Source organism: Cibotium barometz, chromosome 57 (genome assembly GCF_041138505.1).
Source record: "Cibotium barometz isolate CiBa-2024 chromosome 57, ASM4113850v1, whole genome shotgun sequence".
NCBI classification, from domain to species: domain Eukaryota; kingdom Viridiplantae; phylum Streptophyta; class Polypodiopsida; order Cyatheales; family Cibotiaceae; genus Cibotium; species Cibotium barometz.
In genome coordinates this window covers 4,799,955-4,814,640 of record NC_141102.1, presented here as the reverse complement: position 1 = coordinate 4,814,640, position 14,686 = coordinate 4,799,955, and the positions used below count along the sequence as shown (strand labels likewise).

The following is a 14,686-nucleotide window of genomic DNA, read 5'->3' as shown; positions in this document are numbered from 1 at the left end:
TATAGGAATTACTACCTTTTGCATACAATTGGATGTAAGTGGGTGTACAAGGTCAAGCATAACTCAAATGGATGTATGAATAGGTATAAAGCAAGACTAGTTTATTGGTATGGCTACACTGAAGGGTGAGTCTTTACATCAGATGGATGTAAATAAAGGATGTGTTCTTGTATGGTGATTGTCAAGAAAAAGTTTGCATGATGTAGCCACAAGGTTATGATATTGATGTACATCCAGCTTTTGTGTGCAGGTTATGCAAAGCCTTGTATGGCTTGAAGCAACCTCCTAGAGCATAGTCATACAAGATCGGGGAGTATCTTGTGAACCATTAGATTTCGGATATCCAATGCAAATTTTTCACTTTATGTGAAAAAGAGAGACAGAGGGATCATGTTGTTATTTATGTGGATGACTTGATTATCACTATTGATAGTGATGGTGATATTTATACATGATGTCAGGATGCTTTTAAAACAAAAGTTTGAGATGAAAGATTTGGGTGAGCTATAATATTTTCTTGGTATAAAGGTGGTGAGATCACCTCATAACATTTTGTTGTTACAAAGGCACTATGTCTTGGATATTGTCCAAGCATGTACAGGTGCATAGTGGTGGCTTGATCTTCATGACCATTACTAGGCTAGATTTGAGCTATGTTGTTGGACTTGTGAGTCATTTTGTGCTTTCCCCCAAGAAGCCACCCTTGGATTTGGCTAGATGGACTATGAGATACATATAGTCCACTATCGATTATGTGCTTTTCTAGAGACTGGCAGAGAGATATAGCTACATGGGTATACAGATGCTGATTGGGCTAGCAAGAAAGAGATACAGCTACATGGGTATACTAATTCTATTTGAGTTGGTAGTCTCTCAGATATAAGATCTACCACAATGGCTTTATGTTTTCTTTGGGGAGTACTTGGGGAGTGCACTACTAAGAAACCCTATATATAACATGCATTCAAGGGATATTTTAAACCCCTTACTTGTGATTTTTTCATGAATAAAATGACCCCTTTTTCTTTATGGACTTATGAGTTTTTAAAAAAAAATCAATTAATTAACCACTTTTGTAAATGTATTTCTATAATTTACCTTAAAATTTTGAATTAAAACTTAGCCATCCATCTCTCTTGTGTACTTGTCTAGTCTAGTCTTGTGTGTGTGTGTGTGTGTGTGTGTGTGTGTGTGTGTGTGTGTGTGTGTGTGTGATTGCTTACAAGGAGCTCAAGCTCACCCTCTCCCCACATTCTATTCATTAAGTACTAGAAAGATTACTGAGGTATAAAAGATGGTTTGGCCATCCATAAGACCCTTTAATCCTTGAGCAAGAATACCAAGGACCATAAACTTTATTTCTTTCAAATGCTTGTTGGTTTTATGACCTTACCATCTTCTTATGTGGTATGGATGGTAAGAGATGACTTGGTATTATCAATAAGGGATAAGGACACTTTTAATCTCCTTAACATTTCATCTCATTAATTAAAAGGAAAATTCTTTTACAAAAGAATAAAGATGATATACAATAGCTAGTGGTGTTTAGTGATAGAGATGATGTTATGGAAATATGATAAATCTCTTACATCATGTGTTTTGATAGTGTAGATTTATAGTAGGATTATGTCTCACATTCAATCCTCACAACCCCCAAGAGTTTACAAAGAGGGTTCAAGGTTATGCTCTTCTCTCAAAAGGCCAATTCCACGAGAAGCAATGTGTGATTTAATGTTCAACTTGACAAGGTTGTGCTCTCCTCTCATCGAAAGGTTGACTTGATAACTTGACAAGGTTGTGATCTTCTCTCAAAAGGCCAATTCCAGGAAGAAATGTGTGATTTAATCTTCAACTTGACAAGATCTCTTAGTACAAGGTTACAAGGGCCCTAGTGGAGTAGCTAAAGTGACATTATGGCCCCTCAAAAATCGAGTCACAAAAAAGTGTCTTAACCTACATGCAAAAGCAACATTTTTAGTGACACAAGTTACAACCTTAATAAAATAATACCATTTGAATTTCATTTAGAGACCTAATTTATGTCACTAAGCAACACTCTATAATTTTTAATATTCAGGTTGTGACATCCATTTTATGGCTTTTTAAAGCTATAGCTAGCTCTAGCTCCCTCCCTCCCTCCCTCCCCCCCTCTCTCTCTCTCTCTCTCTCTCTCTCTCTCTCTCTCTCTCTCTCTCTCTCTCTCTCTCTCTCTCTCTCTCTCTCTCTCTCTCTCTCTCTCACACACACACACACACACACACACTTAGATAATGTCATATCTCTGTATTTTTCACTCTCTCTCTCATGTCATTGCTAATCTATCATCATGTGTAGGTTTAACATATGTGTGTATTACATGTGTATTGAGACTGTGTAGTCAACCACTCTATCCTTGCTCTCATCAACAATTCCTCTCCATGAATGATGGTTTATATTTTTTAATAATTTCATGCATGGATTATTTTTTGTTAAAGTACTTTATAATATACATGTTTTTTTGATAGTGTTTGTTACTAAAAATAATAGAACATACTTACACAAAGGAATTAATAAAATGATTAAAATCAACGATCACAGTGAGTCTGTGTGTATATACTTACACAAAGGAATTAATCTATGATTGAAATCAAAGATTACAATGAGACTATGTGTATATATAAAAATGATGAAAAATTATACAATATCAATCCATGGCCGAGTGACCAAAGCAAAAAGAATACAAGTATTGTAGCATGCTAACTTTTTATAAAAGATTATTCTATTTGGAATTATCATGCCCATGTCTCATGAGCTATTCTCATACATCTCTTTTAAAAGTATCTTTCTAGCAACACCTCTAAACTTGAACTCCAACTACACGAGTACTTTGAATGTATCTTGTTTCCCTACAATTAAAAGTGATCATTTTGTGTTAGATATAGTTGCAATACAAGATTCTCATAAAGAATCCTAGATCTAAATTTTAAAATATACATACATCCAGGAAATATGCACGTGTGGTAGGTAGGTTGACACCAAATCCCACAATTGTGGCCAAAAATCTTAACTTATGACATTGGAAGCGATCTTGTGGATGTGGACATGGGTCTTGTGCATAGTCGATGAGATGGGTGGTGGTGCTATGGATGTAATAGATGCTCATGAGATGGTAATGGGTGTGAAATACATTCTTGTAGAGGTGTCTTCTGGGAGAACGATGGTGCGTGTGAGGGTTGTGGAAGTGGAATCCATAGCAGGTGTGCTTCTCAATCCAAATCATGGTGTATGGGTATACTTGAAGGAACATGAACATAGAATAAATAATATAATTAGATTCTCTCTCTCTCTCTCTCTCTCTCTCTCTCTCTCTCTCTCTCTCTCTCTCTCTCTCTCTCTCTCTCTCTCTCTCTCTCTCTCTCATCACTTGTATTATGCTATGAAATTTTCATTTAAGTGTGGGATGATCATTGGGAGTCCCTTTTGTCAGAAATGGTGCAACGGAATTTACACACACAAACACGTAGAGAGAAAGAGAGAGATGGCGCAGAGAGTTGACGAACACTTGATTTGACTATTAGCAATGAAGATTGAATAATACAATGGGTGGGCATGGGTATATATACCCTCACAAGTGAAATGGCCGACTCCTTTGTTACGACTCAATGTCACATGAGATACTATATTTAACGCCCTCTCTGTAGCTCATAGTGGGCATAGATGAAGAAACCAAGTCGATGCAGATGCAACCATGGACACCCTAGCGTGGCCTTTGCTAGGTACACCTCGGATAATGCACCAATCAACCTGTCTCCACAAGAAAATGCCATCTTGAGCTTTAGCTGCCACATAGAATAATGAATTGCAGACAACTCCACATTCATGATCCCCCATTCGTTGAACTGCGATCACATCACGTTCAAAAAATCCTCTGAACCTTGAACTGTCGACACATGATGCCCAAAATTCTCTAACAATGAACTAGGAACTCATCCCATCCATAGTATGCTACCAATGAACTACGAACACATCACGTCCATAGATTTGTCAAGCTGTTCCATGCCAGATGCATGTGCCTTGAACTCCGACACACGGGTCCAAATCACCAAAACGAGAGCACAGACTACCCCTCTCTGCCACTCACATGCCTCTCTCTGGCTGAAACATGTGAGGGGAGTATCTCCATAGTTACGTTGAAGCTGACACCTCCCAATCCCCCTCTGCTTCAATAGCCCGAAGGAGATAAAGAGTCTCACTGCTCCCGGCGGATAATGGAAACCCTGGTCCAAATGGCTTGCCACGAGATTTTAGCATGGAAATCACTCGCAACCTCGATGTCAACCAATTGATTATCAGGAAAACTATCCTCTGTAAACTTGAAACTGCCAAAGAGTGATGGTCATGGTCCTCGGATCTGAGTCTCGGAACCAACTCCACAACACGGAAACTTTGTTGTACACATGTCCACTAGTACAGATATCCTTGTCTCTTCATAGCCAATGCTAAAATGGTATGCCAACTGTTGTCGCCCAATGCATCTTGACGATTGCCATGTGAATTCACCAAGATCCACTTGTCCATATCGATGTCTTGAGTCCCAAACCCTTGATCCATACTTGGCGGTCCCATTAGACTTCCCAGCTTGGGCAAATCTACCAGGCAACAAGTGTTGAAGTCGGTGGTTTTATGATGGGTGCAACAAAGGGAAGTCTCACAAGCCCTGAATAAGAGCACTTTGTGGACCAAAAACCCTTGCGGAAGCTTTGTGTGTGGGAACATGGGGCCTTGAAAAAAATAGAACTACACGTTTTTTAAAAAAAACGCTTTCTTTGCTTCAATGCCGACCTGGTGCCTCACTTTCTCCACATGCTGTCGCGTGCCAAGAAACGCAGGTCTACCCTGCCTGCTCGCTTCGCTGTTGAGTTTCTTGCTCCACCCAAGCCACCAGCCGCTTCCTTTTCTCTGCCGCCTGGCTGCTTGCCAATGCTTCGTTGACTTTGCTCTCAGCCTCCTTCACACGGCACCTGCTCTTCTTCTTCAGCAGCCTCTTCACAAGCGGCGCCTTATCTTCGCACAATGGGTTCCGGCAGGGGGGCCTGGCGGTGGAAGAGCTGCGATACGTAAGCGTTGGTGAGACAAACCTCCTCCCCGATCTGCGTGAACGTCTTCCCGCTCCTCGCCTTCGCTTCTCTCTGCGCTTGTCCAAGGACCCTAGAGCCTGAGCTCTGATACCATGTCAGAAATGGTGCAGCGGAATTTACACACACAAACACGTAGAGAGAAAGAGAGAGATGGCACAGAGAGTTGACGAACACTTGATTTGACTATTAGCAATGAAGATTGAATAATACAATGGGTGGGCATGGGTATATATACCCTCACAAGTGAAATGGCCGACTCCTTTGTTACGACTCAATGTCACATGAGATACTAAATTTAACGCCTTTTTGGCATCTAAATCTTGGATGAAGAAAGACTATCAAACCTCAAGGGCTAGGGGAGAAAGCAAGCAACAATCTTAGCACCTGATGGCCAAAGGGAGGAGAAGGCTACTAGTGTCTACAAATCAGACATGGAAAAATATAGCCTAAGGGCTATAGAGAAGAAAAAATGCAAGGCTCAATAACAAGCATAGTAGGAAGCTAGGACATCTAAAATGCAAGGCTCAATAGCAAGCATAGTAGGAAGCTAGGACATCTAAAAAACAACAACTTTCAGCCTACAAATCGAGCTGAAAATGTAGAAAAGAAGGGGTTTATAGGGGCTGAAATAGAGGCAAACAATGGGAAATAGATAGGGGTGAAGCATCCAACCAAAGGGGTAGCTTGAAGGAGTCAACCATGTCCATTTCTCAGCCCCCAAAGAAGGTCCATAATGGTAATTTTCCCTACTTAGGAGGTTTTCCCTTCGAAGCATGTGTGCACAGTCTTATAAGTGTGTGTGAGTGACCTTATCATGCCACTTCACTTGTACTTCATTTATTCTTATCAATCTACTTTGAGTGTTGTACTTCTCTCCATCTCTACTTGATTTGCTGCATGTGTGTGTGTTTCTACCTTGGTCTCTCTACTCCAACAATTGGTATCAGAGTAAGTTGGCACTCATCCCCTCAAGTTTCTCTTTTAATTATCTCAAATTGAGCTATCCTCCTAGGTGGAGAAGGTATACTTTGTAGTGTGTTGTTAACTATGGGCAACAGGGCTCGCTCGCATATTGTAAGATTTTTGCGAACATCCTAGGGGAGTGCCAATTCAAAAAGATACATGTACTATCATGTGCTTGTGAGACGACAGGGTGTGCCTTAATGCCAATAACAACATTCCAAATCCTTTGATAAACCAATACATGACTTATCATATGGGATCACAACGGGTAGTTGATCCTAGCAAGCTTATCCTCAGCAAGAAAAAGCATCCCAAATATATCACTACCTATAATTTCAACCTACAAATAATGAACTCGTGACACAAAATATCTATCTGTAGGTACTGTCCATACTCATTGAAAATGCAACCAAGATACATCACTACTTGCAATTTTAGACTATAAATAATGAATATGTCACTATCTACAAATAATGAATACATCACTATCTACAAATAATGAATACATCACTATCTACAAATAATGAATACATCATTATCTATAAATAACGAATCCCTAACACAAAATGCAAATATCCCCCAACTACTTATAGGTACCATCAATGCCCACTAAATGCAACCAAGATGGCTGCCCACTAGTAGATCATTGATTACTAAAAAAACTAGTAAAGTGTATGAAAAATGGTAAATATTAGTTTAGATGTAAATGTGGCATCTACCTCCATATCTCCCACAGTGGAGAACAAGCTAGGTGGATGGCAGGGATATACAAGCACATGCATTGGTGGTATTTTCCATGAAAAGGAGCATGATTCCTTATATTTGCTCATGTAAAACTCCAAAGAAGGCTTAGGATACACGTGTTGCACTTTACCAGGTGTGTAACAAGGCACAAGTGGTTGACTTGCGTAAGCAATTAGAGTTTGATCATATGAATAAGGGAGATTTAATGGATGAGTTCCTCGTAATAAGGATCAAAGGCCTCAAGGAGAAACTTGCATGTATTGATGGGGCCTATCTGGATAGTTCATTGGTATCTACTATTCTCAGAGCTTTACCAAATTCATAATAGGGCTATGAGTTTAGCATGTGGCTTTCACATTAGTGCCTTTCCTTCTTAAATTCTTGGTCTTGGCCTACCTTGTGAGATATAATGTTTTTTAAACTCAACCTACCTCACGATCCTAGATTTGAGTGAATACTGCACTTATATTTATCAAATGTTTGATGTAAAATCCCATGCATGATGAATAATTAGACATAGTGCACTTCTTTTCACATGTGCTTTTTGGCCCCTTAGGTGCCCTTAATCTCTAGACCTAATATTGTAACCTAATCCTTGTATGGATAGGTATTACAAGTTGTAGTGTCACCATTTTCTATCTTATGAAACTAAGGATGCAATAATGATATAGAACATATGTGCCTCTACATTTATGTGAAAATTATACAATTGTGCATTTTTTAGCAAATGCTTTGGTGGCATGACAAATTATAGTTAGATAGCTACTAATGTATGGTTCATGGAATTTAGCTAGGTACTTTGGAGCTACTTAAATTATTACCATCGTATTATTTATAAAGTTTGCATAGTTAGTTTCTATGTAGTGTATGATAATCACTATGGTAGTTGTTTCTCTAGATGAGTAGAAGATATAACAGTAGACTACACTAGAGTATGGCTTCACATAAGCCTCATTATCCACTAGAATCTAAAAGGAAATAATGTGTAGAGAGAGAGAGAGAGAGAGAGAGAGGAGACATATAAATGAAATTGAGTCCATATGGATTGAGACTCATGTAGAAATGAAGACCTTTTCAAAGTAGAAATGGTTGGTTTGAGGCTTTAGGGGGGCTACAAGTTCAACATTGTTGCTTTCACACTAGTGCCTTTCTTTCTTAACACTAGTTTGGTAATAGGACATAAAAGTGCCCATGGACATATTTATGTCATGTTGACTAACCAACTTTATGAAATTATTTAGACCACATGGATAGTGAAAATCAAAGGTTTCATTTTTTCACATCATCATGTACATAGTGAAGAAAAATTGGGACACATTGATTACTTCTAGGCCTTTTCAATTTCATAAGAATACATAGGCTAAATTACAGTCGTAATATAGAGTTGTTTGGACTATATTTAGATCAAAGTCTTTAATTAGCAAATTTTTCATTACTTTCCAAAGTTTTTGGATATGTATTACTTCACAAATATATATATAATGTAACACAATCTATCTTAGGCCAAAAAAACAATTAGAACTCCAAAATTTAGGTCTTAATACAATGTTATGCTTTACTAGTGCATTTTGTTAGAGCCAATCATATATACAACTATCCTTTTAGGCACTTTATTTTAGACGAAAGTTTACAAATTTTGAACCATATTTATTACTATAGAATAAGAGACTACTTCATGCATTTTTAAACATCTCATAAGGCTTTAAGTGGAATATCTAGTCATTTTATATAATAATAAACACCATTTTCATAAGTTTCTCACTGGATTATACAAATATAAGCAAGGGTTCATATATGTTGTTTTGTTATCAATGCAATTTTAAAATTTGAGATCATCACCTTGTCTTCTAACTAAATTAAAATATTTAGATATGTATTCTTGACCGATTACTTTAGTGGCGACATTGATTTATTAGTATGACTAGTAAATCACCATATAAGCTCACACTATTGTCATATTTTGGGTGTCAAAGACTCAACAACTAAAAAGATATTCTAAGAAATAAACTTAATTGAATTAATTATTAATGTAATAATTTTTTATCATGAAAAATCTCTCTCTTATTTCTTAAATACTATGTAAGCTTTAGGAGAAATTTATAATGAGTCGAGATCATTTTTTTCTTGCATGTAGAAACCTACTTTGTAAATTCGTAACCTGTTTGGATTATAGTGCTAGATATACCTCTACTTATGGTGATTTATCAATTATATTTAAGGTTATTTTTATCATTTTAATAATTTTCTAAGGTTTGCCACATTCATAAAGACATACCTAGAAGAGAAATGCTAAAATACTGCTCTCATTCACAAGATAAGATTTGTTTATCAAACCCCTGAAAATACATATTTATGTCCTGTGAGCTACCAAACTAGTGTTTACATTGTGAGATATAATGTTTTTTAATTCAACCTACCTTATGATCCTAGATTTGAGTGTTTCTATTTATTGAATGTTTGATGCAAAATCCCATCCAAGATGAATAATCAGTCATAGTGTACTTCTTTTTCGCACGTGCTTTCTGGCCCCTTTAGGTGCCTTTAGCCACTTGCACAACAAAATCCATATATCAAAAATCTTTTTTTTCTTATGCTATTTTTAGGGGGCACAATATTGGACCCTCTACCTAGTAAACAAACACCATGTGGATTGCACTAAAAGCACAAAGTGGCTTGTCTAAATGTGTCCCTTTATCTACCACATTGACATAAATGATCTTACTATATTTATACTAAAGGCACATGTGACTGCTATAAAGCATGAACAAGTATTCGATAGTTACACCTCTTTCATATCAAGCACCTAAAAATGTACCCTATATCAATAATTAGCATGTATCTTCATTGTATGTCGAGCTACCTTATACCCAAAACTGGGGTAAAATAGGTCTTATGCATTTGTGCAACTACTTCACTTGATTTCATACCAGAGTGAAGTGATTATAAAACAAATAGTTAGCATGGAAAGCCTATTCTAGATGTGATTTGATTCCTACAACTATGTACAAATGTCACTTGAAAATCAATATGTGCAATATTCAACCCCTTTTAAACGAAGTGCCTTTTGAAAGACAATATGTCCATCCACCCATTTTAAATTAAGTGCCACTTGAAAATTAATATGTGCAATATCCATCCATTCTACTCATAACAATCATATTCATATTGCATGACAACAAAGATTTTCATAGCAATCTTGCAATGCAAAGACTTGCTTTCAAAGGAAAAAACAAAGACTATGGTCAAGAGACATAAGAGCTCATTTGTCCAAATTCAGCTCTTAAGTATGATATCCCTCCTCCTCCTCCTCTTGTGACATGATGAGTTATAAGGAAGACAAGAAAGGGTGTGGATAATAGATCTTGTATGTAATAGGTTTAAAGTTGATTCACAAGTCACTTGCTCACTTTGGGGGTTCACTATGAGTAAACCCTATGTATCACGTGCGTTCAAGGCCTATTTTAAAAATCCCTTATCTGTGAATTTTTCATGAATAAAACATACCCTTTTTCTATTCAATCTAGAAATACCCCCTTTAAATGGTACCCTTCTGTATGTAAAAAATGTGTAAAAAAGGAATTTAAAAATCCCTTCTGTTGAACCCAAGTGCTATACTTACATGTTTATGAGTGACCCCCCGAGCTTACTCATGTACTCTTTGAACTATTAAGATACACCATTTTTTACCCAAATTTATTTTCATCAACCTTATACATGGCAGTTTACATTGTGGTGGTGGATCTCACTTTGCTTTTTGATGGGCAATTATGTATGTCGTTTCGAGAAGGTTACCCTCAAGGTTATAATTTTAAAATTAGTTTTAAAGGTTAAAACAGAAAAGAGACATTAAAAAACCAATAAATTTCTAAAAAATGAGCATGATTGTAGTATCATGCGGTTTTTTTTACTTTGGTGTTGTGACTCGTGAGTTTTAAGAGGAAAGGGCTGTCAAATCGACCCCATGGGAACAACCTAACACGCTGTGCTAAGCAAAATCATAGGAGGAGGGGAAATGGGAAAATGGCCATTATCAAGGGATGGGAGCAAGGATGATTTTTGATAGGCTAGGTCATCCTTTAAAGTGACAAGTTTAGAAGAAATAGTGCCCACTTTACCTTATTTTTTAGCGGCCACTCAAAATAAGTGGTTGTATTTTTTGGTTAAAATGCCCAACGGCATGCATCACACCCATCAAAAAGCAAGCTTAGATGGGGGGGCCAAGGTTTAGGGCTAAGGAAGTGTGGTCATCTTCTCACAAGCAAAGTTTACTTGGCCATTTGCATTAAATGCAACTTGGCCATCCCAATCCTAGCTATGCCCAAAGTAAAGATGAATATAACTTGGCCACCACGTGAAGATTACCTAAGCTATTAAGCATGGTGATGAGGGTAGTACTCGGAAAAAAAAGGACATTTAGTGTATTGCACCGGAGAAAAACTAGCTAACATTGTAAGTAGCCCTTACTTTAACGAATGGTTTTTCCTCGGTTTTTCATATATTTTAGTTATAAAACCGGCGTATAATAGAGATTTCGGAAACAAAAACCGGATAGATTTTAAGGGTTGACCTTACTTTAGATTGGTTAAAAATAATGTGTTTTTTTTTTTGAGCAATGGTGATGTGAGTGGAGGGGGGGAAATGCATTAATGCTAGGGGCATAGTTAACTGTGCCGATAGGGAAAGGCTGTGGGCAACAGAGAGTGTGAAAGAGGGGTTCTTGTACAGTTGTACCAATGGATGTGTAGGTTAGTAGTAAAGGAGAGTAGGTGAGCTTACATTGTAAGCTCTAGAAGTTTCATTCATAACGAAAGTCACGTCTTCTCTTCCTGCAACGTCATGTATTACAACTACAAGTGCTTGTACACACGCCATCAACAAGTGTACAAGGGTTGGTGGTGTAGCAGGGAAGTAGTCTTGCACCCCTTGAGGCTTGTTCCCAAAGCCTGTATTTATCTCTCTCCTCTTCAATTCTCGTGTTTTCGGTGCTCTTTTTGCTTTCCATCTCCTCCATGATCAGGCTTCAGACAGTCCTTTCCCTACTCTAGCAGACCATCAATGTTGTATATGTTGCTTTGACCGCTCTCTTTGCATCTCACAGGTTCCCTCTTTTTCTACAAAATTAAACTCCCCCGGCTCTCCAAGCTTTACCTTCCCCCTTCCTTTTGGATCACTTAAGCCATCTATGGCTACCCCCCACCCTTCAGAACAGCCCACCAAAGACAAGCGCGACATGGCTCCCCCTCCCAATGCTTCTTCCCACCCTTCTATCAAGCTCAAGTATGTAAAGCTGGGTTACCACCATGTGGTAAGCCATGCTTTCTACGTTGTGCTTTTGCCACTCTTTCTTGTTGCTCTCCACAAAACAGGCCAATTGGGCAGGCTAATTAATCACCCCAATTATCTTAATTATGTGGATCAAAGCCATATTGTGCTATTGGGTTTGTTGGGTTGTGCTGTGTTAGGCATCACTGCCTACTTTGCCAGCAGGCCAAGGCCTGTGTACTTGCTAGATTATGTTTGCTACAGGCCAAGTGATGAGAGAAAGGTGTCCAAGGAGTATTTCATTAACAATTCTGGTCTCATTGGGCTGTTCACGCCGGGGAGCTTGGAGTTTCAGAAGAAGATATTGGAGAGGTCTGGGCTAGGGCAGGAGACCTATTTCCCACCAGCAGTGACAAACATGCCGCCGAATCCATGCCTGCAGGAGGCACGGATGGAAGCGGAAACGGTCATGTTTGGCGCTCTGGATGAGCTATTCAAGAAGACGGAGGTGAAATTGAGGGAGATTGGCATATTGATTGTGAATTGCAGTGCGTTTTGCCCTGCGCCATCATTGACTGCAATGATCATTAATAGATATAAGCTAAGGGGGAACATAATGGCATATAATTTGGCAGGGATGGGGTGCAGTGCAGGGGTGATAGCGGTTGATATGGCCAAGAGGTTGCTGCAGGTGCATGCCAATACACATGCGCTGGTGGTGAGCACAGAGAACATCACGTTGAATTGGTACAGGGGCAATGAGAAGAACATGCTGGTGTCTAACTGCATATTCAGGATGGGAGGGGCAGGCCTTCTGCTATCCAACAGGCCTGTTGATAAGAAGAGCGCCAAATACCAGCTGCTGCACTCCGTGAGAACCCACAAAGCTGCAGAAGACAAGTGCTTCTACTGTGTGCAGCAAGAGGAGGACCCAACTGGGATACTGGGCGTGACGCTCTCCAAGGAGCTTATGAGCGTCGCCGGCGGCGCATTAAGGACTAATATAACCACTCTAGGGCCATTAGTGCTGCCCTATTATGAGCAATTACTGTTCTTGCTAATCCTAATTGGGAAGCGTGTGTTTAACCTCAGCGTGAAGCCCTACGTGCCTGATTTCAAGAAGGCGTTTGAGCATTTCTGCATACATGCAGGCGGGAGAGCTGTGCTTGATGAAGTGGAGAAGAGCTTAGGGTTGCCTGAGTGGCTCATGGAGCCCAACCGCATGACCCTCTACCGCTTCGGCAACACTTCCAGCAGCTCGCTCTGGTATGAGCTCGCCTACCTGGAAGCTAAAGGCCGGATTAAGGCTAATGATCGCATCTGGCAAATCGGATTCGGGTCCGGATTCAAATGCAACAGCGCTATCTGGCGAGCTCTCCGTGATCAAAGCGCCGCATCTGTCTCTAACTGCTGGTCCGATTTCATCGACAACTTCCCCGTCCATATCCCCGCCGTCGACAAAATCGTCACCTCTTGCTAATCATGATGATTAATCCGCTCCTTAATCGTTCTTAATTGCACTTGCTCTTTTGCTTTAATAAGCCCAAAGATCCTATCTACCTATCGTGATTCGTAATTGCCATCGCCCATATTGATTTTTGGGTTTCACTCACTGTTATCTGAATTAATATACGCTTCTCCTTTCGATCTTGATGGCATTTATAATGCCTTGATCATCAAAAGTATCATGCTTTTGCCGTCGTAATATCCATCGACCATCTTGATCTTTCTGGGTGATAAACTCACCAAATTAGTAATAATCATGATGATTAATCAGTGCCTTAGTCATCAAGTATACTGGCTGTTCCTCCAGTGGTTTTCTCATGCAAAAAAAGGTTGTAATACACCTGTAACTTGGGTGATTAACTCACCTGTGCTTGATCTTAATAATAATAATGAAGATTAAAGGTCGCAACGGTAGTTTGCTTATAGGAGTCAATTGAGACTCGTGAGGTTTCAGTCATTTATTTGCTCCAAGACCAGTACTACGTAAGAGTACGATCAGCAAATACAAACGCATCTGGAGTTAACTGCTCATCTGGCGTGTGCTTTTAACATGGGGCGGTCGCCGCTGTAAGTTGTAACTGTTGTACATGCGGTCTGTTGTACATGCGGTCTGTTATCAGTGTCAGGGTGTTCACGAAAAACCGAGATTCAGTGTCAGGGTGTTCACAAAAAACAGAGATTCAGTGTCAGGTGAATGCCGAATTTTGAAAAAATAACCTTCAAATATCAAAATAACAATTCACAAAAACCTACAAATTTTAAGTTTAAGGTATTTTAGTTATACTTCTGTTAAAAATCTTTAAATTTAAAAAAAAAACTACCAAAATTTGAGGTTGAAGGTTTTTTGAATTGTTGAGAAAAATGTTTTCTATGAACATTGATCTGAGATCTCTCAAACTCTCTCTCCTGCAAACTTTTTTTTTAATCAATAGTAAATAGCAGTGCTGAAAATGGAAGTCTTCCCATGTAATCTTAGGTGATCTTGGGTCCTTGAAGCTGCCACAAAAGTCTTTTAAAAATTTTGGTTTGCCAAAGAAAACCAAGCTCAATATTTGGTCTTCCATACGGGAAGACTAATATAAAAATTATTTTTA

General features: G+C 38.8%; 1 pseudogene across 1 annotated transcript; it reads left to right on the top strand.

Moving 5' to 3' along the window:
• Nucleotides 1-11,709: 11,709 nt before the first annotated feature.
• On the top strand, nt 11,710-14,001 carry LOC147606339 (3-ketoacyl-CoA synthase 11 pseudogene; annotated as a pseudogene). The gene has a single exon (XR_015264942.1). The product of XR_015264942.1 is annotated as a 3-ketoacyl-CoA synthase 11 pseudogene (transcript).
• Nucleotides 14,002-14,686: the final 685 nt, after the last annotated feature.